At 34.0% G+C, this 21820-nt stretch overlaps 1 long non-coding RNA gene across 1 annotated transcript; it reads left to right on the forward strand.

Annotated features, from left to right (window-relative positions):
* Nucleotides 1–14852: 14852 nt before the first annotated feature.
* Nucleotides 14853–17170, forward strand: LOC107963419 (uncharacterized). Its single transcript, XR_005920516.1, has 5 exons — nucleotides 14853–14902; nucleotides 15004–15769; nucleotides 15857–15904; nucleotides 16026–16055; nucleotides 16353–17170. It is a non-coding gene; the product is annotated as an uncharacterized lncRNA (long non-coding RNA).
* The last annotated feature ends 4650 nt before the right edge of the window (nucleotides 17171–21820 follow it).

A 21820-nucleotide genomic window follows, 5' to 3' on the forward strand; every position in this document is an offset into this window, starting at 1 on the left:
ACAGAAATGTGAACCCAAAATGAAGTCGGGAAGTGGTTTCGGGACCGCTAAACCGAGTCACAATAATAATAGATGTTATATCCTATGTTATTTCATGGAAAGTCATGTGTGAAATTTCATGCTTTGATTTTGCCAATTGTGAGTGAAATTTTGAAATGTGACTCATGTGAAAATTTTTGCAAATGCTATAGGCTAATTGTAGTGGCCAAATAACTTATATATGAAATAGGTGGATTTGCATGTCAATTTCCACCTTAAAACAGGTGGCGCCATGATGGGCATGATGACAATTGTGCAATTTTTTTTATGGAATTATGGCATAAGTATGGCACAATAAAATATGTTAATTGTGTCATAAAATGTGGATAAAACAAATAAAATAAGGGCATGGGCATAAATAATGAAAAGTATGTGAATACAAAAAAAAAATGTATGTGTAGTTGTTGTCCCCCCATTGCCGTGAGCTAAAGAAAAGAAAGGAGAGAATTTTGTTCATCCTTTTCTCATCTTCATACTTGCCGAAACTAGAAAGAAAAACAAAGAAAAAATTTCTCATCCTTTGGTTCATCCTTGGCCAATAATTTTAAGGAGGAAGGAAGAAGAAAGGTGAAGAGGTTCGGCCATGCATGTAGCTAGGCTAAGGTATGTTTGATGATGTTCCATGAGATGCATGCATGTTTTAGTTGTTAGCTTGAGTTCTACCTAGCCCATGGTCTAAATCTTGCTATGTGATGGAAATGACACTTGACCATGGATGCATCATTCTTGGTTGATGTTTGATGTGGTGGTGATGAGACATGAGGATGAGTTAAGATTCGACCTAGGTAGAGGTTGTGTTAATGCCATTGCATGCTAAATATGAAGCTTGTTAATGATGCATGTGATGAGACTTGATGATTCTTGAACCTCCTTTTTAGCATTTTTGAGTGAACACATATGTGCATTGGTTGCTAAATGAAGAAGAATCGGCTAGCAAGTTGTGTGCTAAGGCCGAATGTAACTTTTACATGTTAATGAGCAATGCATGTGTTAAATCGATGGGAAGGGAGAGGATGCTTTACTAGTGTGTATATGTGTGTATTAAGTGTTGAAATCGGCCCCAAAAATAGACATGCATATTCGGCCAAGGAGGAAAAAAATTAGCTAATATGTTGTGTTGATGCATGATTTCACATGTATGTGACTTTAATGTCTAATGTATAAATATGGGCTAAGTGCCTTGTGTTCATCTTTTCGATGCCTAAATGATGAAATCAATTTATTTGTTTAATTAAGCTCAAGAGCAAAGGGGAAATAGATCCGATAAAGGGAAGAAAAAGTGGTCGAATAGTTAGCGGAATCGTTCGACAACACCCAAGGTAAGTTCTTGAGTAAGAGAGCTTAAATTACGATGTGATTAAATCATGTTTTAAGCAAATGAAAATCATGCCCTATGTGTGGCTATTGAGCCGAATGTGCAAGGATGATATGTGCCTTGTGTTTGAGTTTTGCAAATGAAAATGAAATACGAATGTGCCATGAATTATTGTTAGATGTGCATGATTAATTGAATGCTGTCCGGGCTAAGTCCCGAAGGCTTTGTGCTAAGTGACTATATCCGAACTAAGATCCGAAGGCATTTGTGCGAGTTATTAATTCCGGGTTAAGTCCCGAAGGCCTTTGTGCGAGATACTAATTCCGGGTTAAGTCCGAAGGCATTCGTGCGAGTTTTAAAATCCGGGTTAAGTCCCGAAGGCATTGTATGAGTTACTATAACGGGCTATGTCCCGAAGGCACTTGAACGAGGAGCTATATCCGGTTAAATTCCGAAGGTACGTGTTTGGAAATGAATGAGCTTGCTGTAAAATTCCAGCTAATACTCGAAAAACATCCCAATATTGGGATATGTTACGTATGTGTTGAATTTAATCGAGCCCTTACAAATAAATATTCGCTCAGTTGATTAACGAGCTACCGGCCTTCGGCTAAGTTGGTCTTTTGTGTATGTACATAAGGGTTAACGTTGTGAAGTAAGTTTGATATCGGAAATTGTGTATTATGAAATATTCCGTTTAGCTAAATGTGTGCTATTCTTTCGTTATGCTGGAATTCCTTGCTCAAAACTTACTAAGCATAAATTGCTTACTTCGTTCCATTGCTCCTCTGTTTTATAGATTTTTGGTTCTCCAGCTATCGGACTCAGGATCTTGAAGTCGAAGTCGCCCACACTATCAAAGGCTCTTTGGGTACTCTTTGGTTGAACTTTGATATGGCATGTATAGGACGACCCATTGTTGTTTTTCGAGTACTTTATGTGATGTATAAGTTTTGGATAGCCATGCGAAAATGGCTTATATGTGTTTGAGTATAATGTTATAATCATTTGGTGTGGATATGCTTGACAAGGATTGGCCACGGGGATGGTTAATCACTTTCATAAATTGTGCCATTATGCAAAAAGGGCTAGTTGAATCATGGAAACCATGAAATAGGTAAAGCCCACCTTAAAGGCAGATGCTGACAGCAGCAGTGACGTAGATTTGGAAAATCACTAAAAATAGTAGGAATGGAATTAAATAGTGAATAAATTATGTAAACAAACCTTGAAGAATCTACTTTCATAGGAAAGTAACGAAACAAACATATGGACAGTATGTTAAGAGATATTCAGGTTCTCGTGAGACAGGGCCAGAACGGGTTCTGGATTCCTTGTTCCGACTTTGGAAATTGATTATAAATTAACCAGAGATAATTAGGAGTCATACCATATATGTATAGATTCCTCTATGAGTCTAGTTTCTATAGAAATAAACGGAATCAGTATTGGAGCACTGTACAAGGAGATATCCAAGTCGTAATGCGCAAAGGTCAGGGTAGTCGATTCCTGTAACATGGGAGACTTTAACTAATAAACTGTACTAATTGGCCCTATCAAAAATTCTAGAAAAAAATATGTAGATGGGCATATGAGTTTAGTTTCAGGGAAAAATCACGAAACTGATTTTCGAGTTGTGAAGCTCAAGATATGATTTTTAAAGCGACTAGTACACAGATTGGGCAGTGTCTAGAAATTTTTCAAAGTTTGTTAACACCTCGTGTTCGACTCCGGTGTCGGACTCGGGTTCGGGGTGTTACATTTTATTGGTATCAGAGCTACGGTTTAGTCGATTCTAGGACTACCGTAATGTGTTGGGTCTAGCTATACATGCCATTTATGTGATTACTTGATAGTGTGGTGATTTCTGACAATTGTAAATGTGTTTATTTATAGTAATGGATCCCGATCGTGACCGAGAGGTAGCTGATGATCTTGAGAGTGTAGCGCCTGCTCCCGCACAAGGGACAGTGCCGGCAGACTCTCAACCTAATGCTAGTAATCCGAATGATGAAGCTAGACAAGCATTCTATAGCGTGATGAATGATTGGTTCAACCAATACATTCGAACTAATATGGCTGTTCCACAACCTCCATTCCCGACAAATACTACCCCCGCACCTACAATACCACCGGTAACGGACCAAATAAGGTCAAATAAGCCCCCAGTTGACAGAATCCGAAAACATGGGGCTACTGAATTTAAGGCTATGGATAGCGATGATGCCGAGCAAGCTAAATTTTGGCTGGACAACACTATCCGGGTACTCGATGAGCTATCTTGTACACCCGATGAATGCCTAAAGTGTGCTATCTCCTTGCTACGTTATTCTGCCTACTATTGGTGGAGTACTCTGACTTCTGTTGTGCCCCGAGAGCAAGTAACTTGGGAGTTTTTCCAAACTGAGTTTCGGAAAAAGTATATCAGTCAGAGGTTTGTTGATCAAAAACGGAAGGAATTTCTTGAGCTTAAGCAAGGCTCCATGTCGGTTACTGATTACGAGCGAAAATTTGTTAGACTTAGCAAATACGCTCGGGAATGTGTTTCGTCCGAAGCTATTATGTGTAAACGCTTCGAGGATGGGCTGAATGAAGATATAAAAATGTTCGTTGGCATTCTTGAAATACGAGAGTTCGTAGTACTTGTTGAACGAGCTTGTAAAGCCGAAGAGCTTAGAAAAGAAAAGCAAAGAGTTGATGAGGGAACTGGAGAGTTTCGTAAAAGATCCTCGGGAAGGTCTCTTCAACAGACATCGAAGAGATTTCGGGATGATGCGGGCCAGTTTAGAGGCACTTCGGGCTTTTTTAGACGAGATCGTGATCGACCCCTTGTGGGTACACGAGGCACTTCAGTCGCCAGTGTTGGGAATGAACGTCGAGACAGAACGAAATGCCGATATTGCGGTAAATGGCATTCGGGGAGTTGTAGATTCCCTGACCGCTCCTGTTACAAATGCGGATCAGTTGACCACTTCATTAAAGATTGCCCGAGGTTGTCGGGACAGAATGTAAATCAGAGTGGGAGACCGGGTGCTACCACTGCTCGAGGTAGACCATCTGGAAATGCGGGCAATGATGGTGGTGGTCAGAGAGGATCTAGAGATGATATAACCAGATCCGAAGCTCGTGCGCCTGCTAGAGCTTATGCTATACGTGCCCGCGAGGATGCTTCTTCGCCTGATGTTATTACCGGTACATTCACTCTCTTTGATACTAATGTAATTGCTTTGATTGACCCCGGTTCTACTCATTCTTACATATGTGAAACCTTAGCATCCAGTAAGACTTTACCTATTGAGTCTACTGAGTTCGTAATTCGGGTGTCAAATCCCTTGGGTCGTTACGTGCTTGTCGACAAAGTGTGTAAGAAATGTCCCCTGGAAATTCGAGGTTCCTGTTTTCCGGCGGACTTGATGCTTTTGCCGTTTGATGAATTTGATGTTATCCTTGGTTTGGATTGGTTGACCGCGCATGATGCGGTTGTGAATTGCAAGAGCAAGACTATTGATTTGAGGTGCACAAATAACGAAGTAATCCGAATTGAGTCTGCGGACTTGGAGGGGATGCCAGCTGTAATATCAGCAATGTTGGCACAGAAATATGTAAGAAAAGGGTGCGAAGCATACCTTGCGTATGTACTTGATGACAAAGAATTAGAAAAGAAACCCGAATCTGTGCCGGTGGCTTGTGAATACCCGGATGTTTTTCCGGAAGAATTACCGGGTTTACCACCTGTTCGGGAGGTAGAGTTTGGTATTGAGCTTGTACCTGGGACTACGCCGATTTCGATAACTCCGTATCGTATGGCACCAACCGAGTTAAAGGAGTTGAAAGCTCAGTTGCAAGAATTGACAGATAGAGGTTTCGCTCGACCAAGTTTCTCACCTTGGGGTGCACCAGTATTGTTCGTGAAAAAGAAGGACGGAACCATGAGGTTGTGCATTGACTATCGTCAGCTGAATAAAGTGACGATAAAGAACAAATATCCGTTGCCACACATCGATGATTTGTTCAACCAACTGAAGGGAGCCTCAGTGTTCTCAAAAATAGATTTGAGATCGGGCTATTATCAATTGCGAATTCGAGATTCAGATATACCCAAAACTGCCTTCAGAACGAGATATGGTCACTACGAATTCTTAGTGATGCCGTTTGGGCTCACTAATGCCCCTGCGGTATTTATGGATTTGATGAATCGGATCTTCAGACCATATTTGGATCGGTTCGTAGTTGTGTTCATTGATGACATTTGGTCTATTCAAGAGATGAGACCGAACATGCTGAGCATCTGAGGCTAGTGCTGCAAATTTTGCGGGATAAGCAGTTATATGCTAAGTTCAGTAAGTGTGAGTTCTGGTTAAGAGAGGTTAGCTTCTTGGGTCATGTGGTATCCGCGTCGGGTATTCGAGTTGACCCGAACAAAATTTCAGCCATACTTGACTGGAAACCTCCGAGAAATACTACTGAAGTTCGGAGCTTCTTGGGGCTCGCCGGTTATTACCGACGATTTGTGAAAGGTTTCTCGATGATAGCCACACCAATGACGAAGCTACTTCAAAAGGATGTTAAGTTCGAGTGGACGGAGAAATGTCAGAAAAGTTTCGACCAACTGAAAACTCATTTGACTGAAGCTCCAATTTTGGTGCAACCCGAATCAGGTAAAGAGTTTGTCATTTATAGTGACGCATCCCTACTTGGGTTGGGTTGCGTATTGATGCAAGAAGGTCGAGTCGTGGCCTATGCGTCGAGACAATTGAAGCCACACGAGAGGAATTATCCGACCCATGATCTCGAACTAGCTGCCATCGTGTTTGCTTTAAAAATATGGAGACATTATCTGTTTGGTGAGAAGTGCCATGTATTTTCGGATCACAAAAGTCTCAAATATTTGATGACTCAACGAGACTTGAATCTGCGACAAAGACGTTGGCTTGAGTTGTTGAAAGATTACGAGCTTGTCATTGATTACCACCCGGGAAAGGCTAACGTGGTTGCGGACGCCTTAAGCCGGAAGTCATTGTTTGCTTTACGAGCGATGAACGTGCATTTGTCTGTTCTACCAGACAATGTGTTAGTAGCTGAATTAAAAGCTAAACCATTATTGACTCATCAAATTCGTGAAGCTCAGAAAGTCGATGATGAATTGGTTGCAAAATGGGCTAAGTGTGTTCCGAACGAGGAATCGGAGTTTCAAATTGATGATGATGATTGTTTGAGGTTCAGAAATCGTTTGTGTGTTCCAAGGAATTCGGAACTCATTTCGATGATTCTGAACGAAGCCCATTGTAGCCGAATGTCAATTCACCCGGGGAGTACGAAAATGTACAACGATTTGAAACGTCAATTTTGGTGGCATGGTATGAAACGGGACATCTCCGACTTTGTTTCGAGATGTTTGATATGTCAACAAGTGAAAGCGGAACATCAAGTGCCTTCAGGATTACTCCAGCCGATCATGATACCCGAGTGGAAATGGGATCGAGTCACAATGGACCTTGTGTCCGGACTGCCATTGTCAGCAAGTAAGAAAGATGCAATTTGGGTTGTTGTCAATAGACTAACTAAGTCGGCTCACTTTATCCCCGTGCGTACGGATTTTTCATTGGATAAACTAGCTGAATTGTATGTTTCTCAGATTGTGAGATTACACGGGGTACCGATTTCTATTGTGTCGGATAGAGATCCGAGATTCACCTCGCTATTTTGGAAGAAATTGCAAGAAGCTTTGGGTACCAAGCTGCATTTTAGCACCGCTTTTCATCCACAAACCGATGGTCAATCCGAGCGGATAATTCAGATACTTGAGGATATGTTGAGATGTTGCATCCTCGAGTTCAGTAGTTCATGGGAACAGTATTTACCTTTGATTGAATTCGCTTACAATAATAGTTTTCAATCAAGTATTAAGATGGCACCTTACGAGGCCTTGTACGGTCGTAAATGCCGTACACCATTGTTTTGGACCGAGCTCGGTGAAAGTAAAATTTTCGGAGTTGATTTGATTAAAGATGCTGAACAGAAAGTAAAGGTAATCCGTGAAAGTCTGAAGGTAGCCACAGATCGTCAGAAGTCGTACGCGAATTTGAAACGAAAAGACATCGAGTATCAGGTGGGAGACAAAGTGTTCCTTAAGGTTTCACCTTGGAAAAAGATACTCAGGTTTGGCCGTAAGGGCAAGTTGAACCCAAGATTCATTGGGCCGTACGAAATCTCCGAACAAGTTGGTCCGGTTGCGTATAGATTGATTTTGCCCCCTGAGCTTGAAAAGATTCACGACGTCTTTCATGTTTCGATGCTTCGACGCTATCGATCTGATCCATCGCACATAATTAGCCCATCAGAGGTTGAAATTCAAGACGATATGAGCTATGAAGAAGAACCGATGCGTATCCTAGCTCGTGAAGTGAAGGAGTTGCGAAACAAAAGAGTTCCGCTAGTAAAGGTGTTATGGCTCAAACACGGGATCGAGGAAGCTACTTGGGAGACCGAGAGCTCGATGAAAGAGCGATACCCAAACCTATTCACCGGTAAGATTTTCGGGGACGAAAATTTCTTAAGTGAGGGAGAGTTGTGACAGCCCAAAATTGACCCTAGTCGGGAAGTGGTTTCGGGACCGCTAAACCGAGTCACAATAATAATTAGATGTTATATCCTATGTTTATTTCATGTGAAAGTGCATGTGTGAAAATTTCATGCTTTGATTTTGCCAATTGTGAGTGAAATTTTGAAATGTGACTCATGTGAAAATTTTTGCAAATGCTATAGGCTAATTTGTAGTGGCCAAATAACTTATAGTATGAAATAGGTGGATTTGCATGTCAAATTTCCCACCTTAAAACAAGGTGGCCGGCCATGATGGGCATGATGAGCAATTGTGCAATTTTTTTATGGAAATTATGGCATAAGTATGGCACAAATAAAATATGTTAATTTGTGTCATAAAATGTTGGGATAAAACAAATAAAATAAGGGGCATGGGCATAAAATAATGAAAAGGAGTATGGTGAATACAAAAAAAAAATGTGTGTGTAGTTGTTTGTCCCCCCCCATTGCCGTGAGCTAAAGAAAAGAAAGGAGAGAATTTTTGTTCATCCTTTTCTCATCTTCATACTTGCTGAAACTAGAAAGAAAAACAAAGAAAAAAATTTCTCATCCTTTGGTTCATCCTTGGCCAATAATTTTAAGGAGGAAGGAAGAAGAAAGGTGAAGAGGTTCGGCCATGCATGTAGCTAGGCTAAGGTATGTTTGATGATGTTCCATGAGATGCATGCATGTTTTAGTTGTTAGCTTGAGTTCTACCTAGCCCATGGTCTAAATCTTGCTATGTGATGGAAATGACACTTGACCATGGATGCATCATTCTTGGTTGATGTTTGATGTGGTGGTGATGAGACATGAGGATGAGTTAAGATTCGACCTAGGTAGAGGTTGTGTTAATGCCATTGCATGCTAAATATGAAGCTTGTTAATGATGCATGTGATGATGACTTGATGATTCTTGAACCTCCTTTTTAGCATTTTTGAGTGAACACATATGTGCATTGGTTGCTAAATGAAGAAGAATCGGCTAGCAAGTTGTGTGCTAAGGCCGAATGTAACTTTTACATGTTAATGAGCAATGCATGTGTTAAATCGATGGGAAGGGAGAGGATGCTTTATTAGTGTGTATATGTGTGTATTAAGTGTTGAAATCGGCCCCAAAAATAGACATGCATATTCGGCCAAGGAGGAAAAAAATTAGCTAATATGTTGTGTTGATGCATGATTTCACATGTATGTGACTTTAATGTCTAATGTATAAATATGGGCTAAGTGCCTTGTGTTCATCTTTTCGATGCCTAAATGATGAAATCAATTTATTTGTTTAATTAAGCTCAAGAGCAAAGGGGAAATAGATCCGATAAAGGGAAGGAAAAAGTGGTCGAATAGTTAGCGGAATCGTTCGACAACACCCGAGGTAAGTTCTTGAGTAAGAGAGCTTAAATTACGATGTGATTAAATCATGTTTTAAGCAAATGAAAATCATGCTCTATGTGTGGCTATTGAGCCGAATGTGCAAGGATGATATGGCTATGAAATACGAATGTGTCATGAATTATTGTTAGATGTGCATGATTAATTGAATGCTGTCCGGGCTAAGTCCCGAAGGCTTTGTGCTAAGTGACTATATCCGGACTAAGATCCGAAGGCATTTGTGCGAGTTATTAATTCCGGGTTAAGTCCCGAAGGCCTTTGTGCGAGATACTAATTCCGGGTTAAGTCCCGAAGGCATTCGTGCGAGTTTTAAAATCCGGGTTAAGTCCCGAAGGCATTGTATGAGTTACTATAACCGGGCTATGTCCCGAAGGCACTTGAACGAGGAGCTATATCCGGTTAAATTCCGAAGGTACGTGATTTGGAAATGAATGAGCTTGCTGTAAAATTCCAGCTAATACTCGAAAAACATCCCAATATTGGGATATGTTACGTATGTGTTGAATTTAATCGAGCCCTTACAAATAAATATTCGCTCAGTTGATGAACGAGCTACCGGCCTTCGGCTAAGTTGGTCTTTTGTGTATGTACATAAGGGTTAACGTTGTGAAGTAAGTTTGATATCGGAAAATTGTGTATTATGAAATATTCCGTTTAGCTAAATGTGTGCTATTCTTTCGTTATGCTGGAATTCCTTGCTCAAAACTTACTAAGCATAAATTGCTTACTTCGTTCCATTGCTCCTCTGTTTTATAGATTTTTGGTTCTCCAGCTATCGGGCTCGGGATCTTGAAGTCGAAGTCGCCCACACTATCAAAGGCTCTTTTGGGTACTCTTTTGGTTGAACTTTGATATGGCATGTATAGGACGACCCATTGTTGTTTTTCGAGTACTTTATGTGATGTATAAGTTTTGGATAGCCATGCGAAAATGGCTTATATGTGTTTGAGTATAATGTTATAATCATTTGGTGTGGATATGCTTGACAAGGATTGGCCACGGGGATGGTTAATCACTTTCATAAATTGTGCCATTTATGCAAAAAGGGCTAGTTGAATCATGGAAACCATGAAATAGGTAAAGCCCACCTTAAAGGCAGATGCTGACAGCAGCAGTGACGTAGATTTGGAAAATCACTAAAAATAGTAGGAATGGAATTAAATAGTGAATAAATTATGTAAACAAACCTTGAAGAATCTACTTTCATAGGAAAGTAACGAAACAATCATATGGACAGTATGTTAAGAGATATTCAGGTTCTCGTGAGACAGGGCCAGAACGGGTTCTGGATTCCTTGTTCCGACTTTGGAAATTGATTATAAATTAACCAGAGATAATTAGGAGTCATATCATATATGTATAGATTCCTCTCTGAGTCTAGTTTCTATAGAAATAAACGGCATCAGTATTGGAGCCCTGTACAAGGAGATATCCAAGTCGTAATGCGCAAAGGTCAGGGTAGTCAATTCCTGTAACATGGGAGATTTTAACTAATAAACTGTACTAATTGGCCCGATCAAAAATTCTAGAAAAAAATATGTAGATGGGCATATGAGTCTAGTTTCAGGGAAAAATCACGAAACTGATTTTCGAGTTGTGAAGCTCAAGATATGATTTTTAAAGCGACTAGTACACAGATTGGGCAGTGTCTAGAAATTTTTCAAAGTTTGTTAACACCTCGTGTTCGACTCCGGTGTCGGACTCGGGTTCGGGGTGTTACAGAAATACATTAGTACGTACCGAAAAAACATAAGTAATTAAAGCCAAAAAAATTAAAAAAACAGGAGTTTATACTCACAAAGTTAGCTAAACTAAAAAAAACTAAAATTGAACATATATATGAAAATATATATGAATATATGTTGAAACATGACAGTGAATTAGATGATATTAGAGGTTTAAAATTGAACATATATAATTGTACCCAAACTAACATGTTCCCAAAATTGAACATATATATGTTCCCAAAATAACATGACAGAAAAACAATCCATTAAATCCATTAAACTAACAGCAATAGTCTACCTACTTAACTAATAATTACCCAAAACTTCAGTAATGATTCCTACATTGATACTACATTATAATCACATCACCCCATCTTTAAAAAGAAATAAGTCACAGCAAACAGCAAATTATTTGGCAATTGGGTGATGAGAAATCATTAGTGGGTTAAAACACTAAAATATAATTCACACCAAAGAAATAAAACACGTCAAATTCACACCAAAATCTAACCATCATATTCTTCACCTGAAATCATTAGTGGGTTAAAACCATTCTAATTAAATCTAGAAAAGAAAACGGAGGCAATTGGGTGATGAGAAATAATTAACTTGGCAGTTTGTAGCCTTTTATAAACCAAAAACACAAATTGAGTTTTGGCAGAAAGAATTGTGAAGATCCTTCTAAATCAAAGTCTAAAACTTGTTAATCACTCTATTATTCTCCTTCACTCTTATACTTATTTCTCTAGCTATTGAGAATGCATGTCTCATTCATGTCTTCGACAATGTTTTCAATACAACATGGACAGATTCAATTCAAGCCATCGACACCATTGCCTTACCTTTGCCTTGCCTTGTTCTTGTTCTTGTTCTTGCCTTGTTCCAATTCAAACAAATTCCCCTTCTTTCTTCTGCAAAAGAAAAAGAATGGATGGCGAAGACATGAGTAAAATTCCCCTTAAATTCAAACACAGTTCCAAGACGACAGATGGCTTACCTATTCCCCATCATCTAATGATTCCCCACAAATTATGTTGTTTAATCGAAACCCTAAAACCCCAAATAACTTAGACTGGCCTAAAACCCCAAAAATTTAATCGAAAAAGAACAGAAACGGCTTACCTATTCAATCGACAAATCTCGCAGCTGTGCCCACCGTCTTTCAAGATCGACTCCGACCACCTTTCTTCCCTTTCTATTTTTTGTGATAAGTTTTTACACACTTCTTTCTGTAATTTCGATACTTAGAAAATTTCGAAACCTAATCTCTGCAATTTTGTTAAGGGTTGCTGTAACTGAAGGACGGAGGCAGAGATGTAAGTGAATTTTGTTAAGGGTTGATGTAAGTGAATTTGTCCGCTGACGAAACGGCGCCGTTTAAGTTAAGTTATGTAAGTTTTGCGGCGCTTCCCTATAAAACGCCACAACAGATTCTGATTCCCTAATTCACGGAACGACGCCGTATATTGCAATAATTGTGGCGTTTTTTACTAAAACGCAGGTAAAGGATACCTTTTGCGGCATTTTTATATAGAAACGCCGCTAAAACTCTCATTTTCTTTTTGTTTATTTAACAAATAAATAATTACTAACTTATTTATTTGTTTATTTATTTATACCAATTTTATTTTGGTCCTATATTTACAAATTAAATAATTAATAACTATATATATATCCATATATATTCATATATATCCATATATAAGTAAAAATATATCAAATGGACGTTAATTTGGGTTAAATGTTTTGCCAGTTATAACTATTATTAGTTATATTGTATCATTTAACAAGTCTCAAATTATAAATTAACCTTTTAATCTTCATATTAACCATTCAATTTATGTAGCTACGTGCATGCATAAAGTGATCACCTACCTATTATACTCAAAACTTATCTTAATATTAAATTTATTCTGGATATATATTTTACAAATATATAAGAACATATATATTTACCTCCAAAATTAATCAATCTAATATTAACCTATTAAGAAACCCTAAACCCCGGCCAAACCCCTAAAACATCTGTAACCCTCACTAAACCCTAATTAACCCTGTCCTTAACCCCTAAATTTACGTCTGTGACCCCTAAAGCATAACCTAGCCCCTAAACCCTAAACCATAAATACCAAACCTTAAATTCATATATACCGGCCCGTACTCCTTAGAATACCATGCATCGACCAAAATATTCCCTAAATATTCTTTAATAATAAAAAAATATAGTGAAAATCTATTAAAATATAATAACTTATAAATATATCTAATTAAAAATATTGTATAAAGTTGAAATAAGGAACCAATATTATCTTTATGACAAATTTTCGTATGAAGCTTCGAATGTCCTCTTAACAAATGGATGAAATTTGTTATAATAAACTTGGTACAACAAATTTTGTCTCTAAGTTAATAAAAAACAATTTTTTATTATAAAATTTGGTATAGAAAATGCATTTTTTTCGATAATAAGTTCATAAAGGATGAGGACACGGGTTAAATGGCCTTTAAAGAAACGGCGCCGTTTAAATTAATTATAGGTCACATTTGCGGCGTTTTGGGTAAAAACGCCGCTATTGCATGCCTTTTGCGGCGCTACGGGAAAAAACGCCACTAAATTTTCAATTACAGAAAGAAACGATGACGTTTTCACAAAATTGTAGACATATTTGCGGCGTTTTCCCTTAAAACGCCACTAATAGAGTACATCATTCAACTGAAACGACGCCGTTCTGACACAGTTTCAAGAATATTAGCGGCGCTTCCCTATAAAACGCCACAATAGAATCTGATTCCCTAATTCACGGAACGACGCCGTATATTGTAATATTTGTGGCGTTTTTGACTAAAACGCCGCTAATGGCTATTTTATATATATGTATATATTAATTATAATATAAACTATATACTAAATTTCAATATATTAAATTTCATCTAACAGGATTTATTTTACAAATATATAAGAACATAAATATATATTTACCGTAAAAATTAATCAATCTAATATTAACCTCTTATTAAGAAACCCTATCATGACCGTCTAAACCCCCTGACCATTGAAATATGGTACGTAGCAAATTATCTTTATGACAATAATTTTCGTTTGGATCGATTTAAATATAAGTTTTACCATTTTTGAACTTAAGTATCGATATTTTTGCATCTGCTATTGCTATAGCCATATATATCAAAAAAAATCAAATGGTTAGGGTTAAATGTTTTTAAATATACAAGATATTGTATCATTTAAGTCTCAAATTAACCAATCAATAGACATGCATAAATCCATCATGATTATCTACCTATTATATTAATATTCAATATATTAAATTTATTCTGGATCTATATTTACAAATATATAAGAACATAACATATATATTTACCATAAAAAATAATCAAAAACTAATATTAATCTAAATTAAACCCTAACATGACCGTTGAAACCCTAAATCTCAAACCCCTAAACCTCCAACCCCTAAATTAACCTTAAATCCCAAACCTTAAATCTATACCCAGTCCTCCTTAAAATACCGTCCATAAAAAAATTCCATAAATATTTAATATATATAATCATAAAATATAGTCAAAATCGATTAAACAATAATTAATTGTTAAAATATATTTTGTATAAATTGGTGTTTTATAATTCCTAATTTCATTTATTTAGTCGAACATGATTACTACCAAAAGCTACAAGTGTTTTTGGCTGGCTATTTACATTTTTATCCTCCATTTATCTTCTCCTAAAACACATGGTAGATTCCCAATTTTTTCTTCATTTTCTCTTTCAAAGTTTTTTCCTTTGGTTCTCTTCTCTTTTATTTTCTTCAATTCTTCCATTTTCTTCAAGGTTGTTGTTGTTGCTCTCTCTCTCTCTTTCTTTCTAATCCCCTAATCTCATCTTCTCATTTTAACTCTCAATTTAATTTTTTCTTTTTTTTTTTATTTTAGGTTGTTCCTCTTTAATTCTTCCACCGGTGAGCTTCTTTTCTTCTGCGACTATTTTGGTTGTTCTCTTCTTCTCTTTAATTGTTCTTTATGCTTAGTTTAGTTATTTTCTGCGACTGTTTTGATTTGTGAAAGAATCAGGTTTTTTAGCTCTTGATATTGGATTGGAATATTTCAATCTCTAATTTATGATGAAATAAGAAAAAAATCTTACAGCAATTGATTGTTTGATTTTTTTTAGCGAGATGGGGCTCATTTCCTTTTTTTCTAACTTTTCCTGTGACAAACATTTGCCTTCAAAGGGCAATGATGATGTTGAAGGGTTTTTAATTTTTTTATCTTTGTTGTTTTTCACTTCCAATCCCTGTCCTCTGAATATATATGAAGATTGAGTTACATAAGTTTGCTATTCTTAATTGATGTTGGTTTCACTACTCTATATTTAGATTGTTAAGTAGTTTCATTGAGTGAGTTTGTATCTTCTTAACTCTTGACATTAACTCAGCGAGCACTTTAAGCATAGAACTATATCTACATGATGACCTATTGGTGGATGAATGCACATTTCTAGGTTCTCGTGTATAAACTTGTAAATCATTAGGCTCCCTTTGAGAGATTATCTATTTTGTGCTAGTCTCATGTGATGAATATATTTTGTTTGACCCCCTACTATTGCCAATTGTTGAGAAAATGAAATCAACGGAAATCAACTGGTGGAGTTTTGTTGCCCAAATCAGCTGTCAAGTTTGAGAGGTACCAGATAAGGGAGGTATGATGACAATCTGTTAAACACATTTTTCCCCTTTTCAAATGAATGCTTGAGATGTCTTAATTCATTTTATGATTTCAACTTTAGATAGTTTCAACTGGTGTCGAAGTAAGAAAAGTAAAGCCTAGAAAGAAGGTAAATGAATTTAGGAATTTTTTGAGCAATCTCATGCTAAGTGATGCCTGTCAAAATGTTTCCATTTTCGTATGTAGTTATTCTTCTAATACAATCTAAAAGAATTCCTATGCTTTTTCAGGTTATTTTCTCGGATATAAATGCTTATGAGGTTAGTTAGCATTTCTTTTTGGCGAAAATATAGTTTTGTTTTACCTTGGGTTGTCTTATATGTCAATATTCAGCCTAGTTAGAAAAGAAATTCTAGTAACTTGCAAGTTTAGCAATAAGACTATCACTAACTATTAAAATGATAGTATATGTTATAGCGATGAATTTTTTTAGGCATCATCTTTAGTTCATTCATTCGGCTATAAGTTTCTTTGACGAACATAATAGTAATGTTATATTTCAAAAAGTTGGGTGCACTACGCATGAGGTTTCTAAAATGCTATTGTGTTGCTTGTAGGTGGATTTGGGAATAGATACTAGGCATGTGTTTTGTAAAGAGAGTGACTTGTTAGCTGAAGTTGATTGAAGTTTCCTTTGGTCTTTTGTTTTAAGATGACGAATCAATTGTATTTCAGAATTGAGCAGTTGTTATTTGCAATTATAATGTTGTTCAGTTGCTGCTACATTTATGTTGGTAACTTATTGGAGATGATAATAATTGTTTAGATGTTAAGAAAGCTTGGTGTTCTTAAACATGCCTTCATAAAATATTTGGGGAATAATATGAACTCATTAAAAATTTGACTCCATGTGATTTGTGAAATCCACCAACTATTTTGATTTCATTGAGTTTTCAACAAATTCTGGAAGATATTTTCCTGTTCTAACAAATGGCTAGAAACGTTATGCATCTTTATGTTCTTCAAGTGATAAATCATGTAAATTCCTAAAACTCTGGCATTTCATTTTTGTAAGACATTTTTTATGGCAGAAAGGCCAAGTTATAGTTTTGAAAAGCAAATGTTTTATGGAATACGAAAATTTTATCTGAAAACATGTCAATCGAAATGATGCAATTTTATGGAATATGAAAATATTAACAGGGCATATGAAAATATTATTGATTTAGCAAATGTGCATGATGGAGAAAGTGATGATGATGATGATGACGACGAAGATGGTGAATCAAACAGTTCAAGTGGTTTTGAAATGGAATTAACAAGAGATGTTATAGCTTCTAGTTTAATGAATTCACTTTAAATTGTAAATGCTAATGTAAATTTTTTAGTATATATATTTGGTATATAAATATTATCCCTTTTTGAAACTTTAATCCAAATACATGTAATGTTTTAATTCGTTAGGTCTATGTTTTCTATGTTATGTTAATATCTAATATGGGTTATATATTCAAATTATATTTTAAAATAAAATAATACAAATGTGTTAAAATCATTAATTAAAAATTTTAAAAAAATCAATTTTTAAAATAATACAATTGTGTTACTATCTAATTACAAATATTTAGTGATTATATTTAAATATTTAAAATATAGTTTATATATTCTAATTAAATTTAATAAATAATTAATATTAATTACTTAGAAATATTTAAAATGAATATTATATATTAAAATATTAACAATAAGTTATAATAAATTGTTTTTTATATTCTTACTAAAATATCATAATATTAACTAATTTGAATATTATTTAAATGTATATTTGTTACTTTATAATACCATGTCTAAAATTGACATATTATTTCTCAAAAGCACTAATTTTTTATAGCAATACTAAAAATTTAATTTTTAAACCAAACTTCTTAAAAACACTTTTCAAAAACAATACTAAACTAACCCTTAGTTTCAAAACAAATTGAAGAATCCATTATTTTTTCAAGCAATTAAATGTTAATAGAAATATTTTATTTATTTTTATTTGGTGTCATAAGATATGCATTTACAAGAAAATTTCTTCTACTACTACTACTACTATTATTATTATTATTATTATTATTATTATTATTATTATTATTATTATTATTGACCCACATAATTGTTCAAATCTAACCAATGATGAAACCATATATACAACCACTGATGTGTACTTAACTTTGATTTGAATTTGGAAATTTTTTTTATAACTTTTTATTTTTTTTTGATTTTTTTTAAAAAAAATTGCATTCCTAATATTTTTTTGTACTTTGGACTTTTTTTATTTTTTATTTTAATTTTGAAAAGCTTTTTTCATAGTTTTTGAAATTATAATTTTTTTTTAATTTTGGGTTTTTAAGTTATTTGTTGACATAGTATATAAGATAAAATAGTTTCATGTTAGCATCAAAAGGTTGTGCTTTAGATAAAATAGTTAGAGCCTAATTGAATAAATGTGTAAATATTAATAGTTAAATTTGTTATTATGCCTTATATACAAAAAGTCAAAATAAGCACTTAACATCTCGGTTTTAATGGAAGGACTATTTTATTGCTTCAAGTAACGTACATAGATCAATTTAATACTTTTTCAGTAAAAAAATTAAAATATAATCTGAAATATAATAAAAAATACTATAATTATTTTACCTTATTGAAAAATATATTCTATAATCTAGTCCTTACCCCTATCAAGATAAATAAATAAAAAGATATATTCCGCTATCAAGCTATCGTCAGTAGTACTTTTTCAACTTATCTCTATTAAAGAAAAATGATAGAAACGACTTTTGGATTGCTCAATTATCTTATCTCTTACCAAATGAAAGCGACATTAAGTATCCAAGTAGAACGCAATATACTTTGCATCTATATAATCCCCGCAAGCCCAGAAGCAGCATGCTCCATGCTACTAAACCCCACTAAGGCACCAAATTAGCCTTCTATTCTTTAGCTGGTCTGCTTCATGCTGATTTTCCGTAGCATAAATTACCTTATTTCTTCCTCCTTTTAATGGAATAATCATCCTGCCCTTATTCCACACTTAACAGTGTTTCATTAGGTTGTTTAACCTAATATTTATTTTGCGGAATACCAATTCCTCTTTGTTAAAGGCAATTTTTTAAATTTTTGAAAGAAGTTTTTGAAGATCAGTATTGAATAAAATTGAGAGACAAAACTCTTATTGATATTTAATACCGATCTTCATTAAAAATTAAGTCGACAATTTAATAGGCGACACCTCGAAAATTTCTCGAAAATTTCTTTCGAGAGAGTTAGGAATTCCCTCGACACTTTTTCTACTCCTTAAAAGGCTGTGATAGTCATTTCAATTCCACCCTCAACAGTAATACACCAAAAACATGACCATGTCTACGTCCTTCGACCAATCTTTTGATATCATCCGCCTCAGCAAACAAAACGGTGATTAGTTCGCCGGTGACAAAAATCAACAAAAATAAGAATTCTGCCAAAATTCCCTCTGGTTTTTGGTGAGAAGGAAGAACTAAAGATGGGGAACAACAAACTAAAGATATCAATAGGTTTACAGCTACCATCAGAGGACTTCTGGAGGGTTTGTTCGAAGGCTTTAGGCTTAGATTCAAGCAATTAGGGTTTGTTAGAGGGAAAAAAGAAGGCGAAGATCGAGTTATGGTAAATATTAATATCTAAAATATTGTATTATTTATATTCATTTAATGTATTTTTATTTATGAATATCTTAAGATAGTATAAAACCTTATAAATATTAAAAAATAATATATTTAATAATAAGTTCTTATGAATTACTAATAATATGATATATTAGGCAAAATAAATAAGTTTAATTTTTATAAAAAAAAGTATATTTATTTAATGTCAGTTTATACTTATATTTTATTTATGTTCCAACTAACAATAAAATACTACCACGTGCTGATTTCATTTCTCCAATCAAACTATATTACATCTTTATTCCATTTATATTGAATTATTTTTCTATTTTCACTTTATTTTATTTTAATAAATCAAACATATCATAATTTTCAGTTTTATTTGATTCTACTAACCAAAACGTATGGTAAACTACTGGTTCAACCTTAGTGTGGTTGATATGCTATGTCTAATTTATAATTCATATAAATGAGCCAAAGTTATCATTTGTCAAGTATATTTTTATTTGTCCCCTTTTGTTTCTTTTGTAATTTTTTTATTAAAAATAAAATTCAAATTAGAGTTGGAGTCTCGGAAAGAAAGAGGAAGAGTATCACGCCATAAAATTTTTTTTTTTTGCTTCAATTTTATTTATCTTACGTTATGAAATTAGTCATCTTGCTAAGATGAGAGTTGCCATTTTGTAATTTAAAATTGTGTTTGAGGGTGATAGATATTGTTACAATATTATTTCAATTTTACAATTTGGACATCCATCGTAAAGCATTCGTTCGAGTTTCAGTGAAATATCGTTAGAGGTCGGTCGATACATGAAGCAATTTTATATATTTATGGATGTGATAGACCATGAAACAATTCTCACCAATTTATAATTTCGTTTCCCAAATTCTCCTATGCTTCTGTTGATTACTACGTGATGCCTATGTATTATTAATATTTGACTTTGTTCTTTTTTTTATATAATATTTACTTCTATTTATATAAAATTTTCAACTTTTAAATTAAAAGAAAATATGCAATTAAACACGTTTAAATTCATACCCTTATTGGCTCTATTGACAAATAGCTAAGAAATATGTATCATATTATTAATTTCTATAAGGACTAGGATAACTTATGAGATATTTTTTCTTAATATATATACTTGTATAATTTCAATAATGATCGCACAATCAACGTTCGATTTTGGTAAACTTTTTTCACCTTTCACTCGATCAATCAAAATTTTTCTTTAACGAGATGTTAACATTTTTGTTTTGGTGCGGACTCTTTTGCTCCAATTTTTTTACAAACTTATATATATATATATATATGTACACATTATTTATATTGGAAGGGATTCGCTTACATGGTATAAAAATTAAAGTAATTTTACACATTTTTATAAGTATTTATATGATTAATATTTTAATGATCAATGAAATATTGTGCACGTCAATTTTGATGCAATTTAAAAATTCTAACTATTTGTTTTATGTAAAAAATATTCCAATCGTTGAATATATATATTAATATATAAAATATTTTAGATTGATATGATAGAGATATCAGATCGGTTCAATAATTTACATTATGTAAAAATAAATAAATCAATATAATATGTATACCGAAAAAAAACCATTGATTATTGCGTTAATTATTCTCATTAATAAACTATAGGCAAGAAGCAATTTAGTTCCTACTAAAATTAATAATTAGTGACAAGATTTTGAAATAAAAATCTAAAGAAGTTTTTTTAAAGTTTAAACATAATAATGTCAAATTTAGTCTTTAGTGTTTAATTTTTTATTGTTATTTTGACTATTATTCTTTTTTAGCTAAATTTAACATTCAACCTTTTTTTTTAAAAAAAGAGAGTTAAATTTGATCATCAACCTTTCAAAAAGAGTTAAGTTATTTTTAATGAAAATATTGTCTAAAACGTTAAATTTATAAACACGATAGCTCGAGTGACAATTCACATGTACTTCATGCTATTTTTTTAACTTTTTATGAACTTTTTTATAATTTTTTGAATTTTAGATATTTTATTTTTTATATTTTTTAAAATTTTATGCTGACATGACATATAAGAAAATTAATGTTTATGTCAATATAAAAGTACAAGTGGATTGTCGTGTATGTTGCCACACCAACATCATAAAAAATTTAATGTTTTAGTAAGCATTTTCGTTAAAAAAAGTGATTTGACTTTTTTTTTTGAAAGATTGATGACTAAATTTAACTAAAAAAATCAGATTAACAAAAAAAATATGAACATTAAGAATTAAATTTGATATTTTACCAATTGTTTTTTAAACTTCATTTTGTATGCACAACTCAAGTTAACCCAAGCCAATGTAAAGCTTGGGAGTTATGTTATTATTATCTTTTATCATTAAAATATTCGGTAAGG

This window comes from Gossypium hirsutum, chromosome D11, assembly GCF_007990345.1.
Source record: "Gossypium hirsutum isolate 1008001.06 chromosome D11, Gossypium_hirsutum_v2.1, whole genome shotgun sequence".
In the NCBI taxonomy this organism is placed as follows: domain Eukaryota; kingdom Viridiplantae; phylum Streptophyta; class Magnoliopsida; order Malvales; family Malvaceae; genus Gossypium; species Gossypium hirsutum.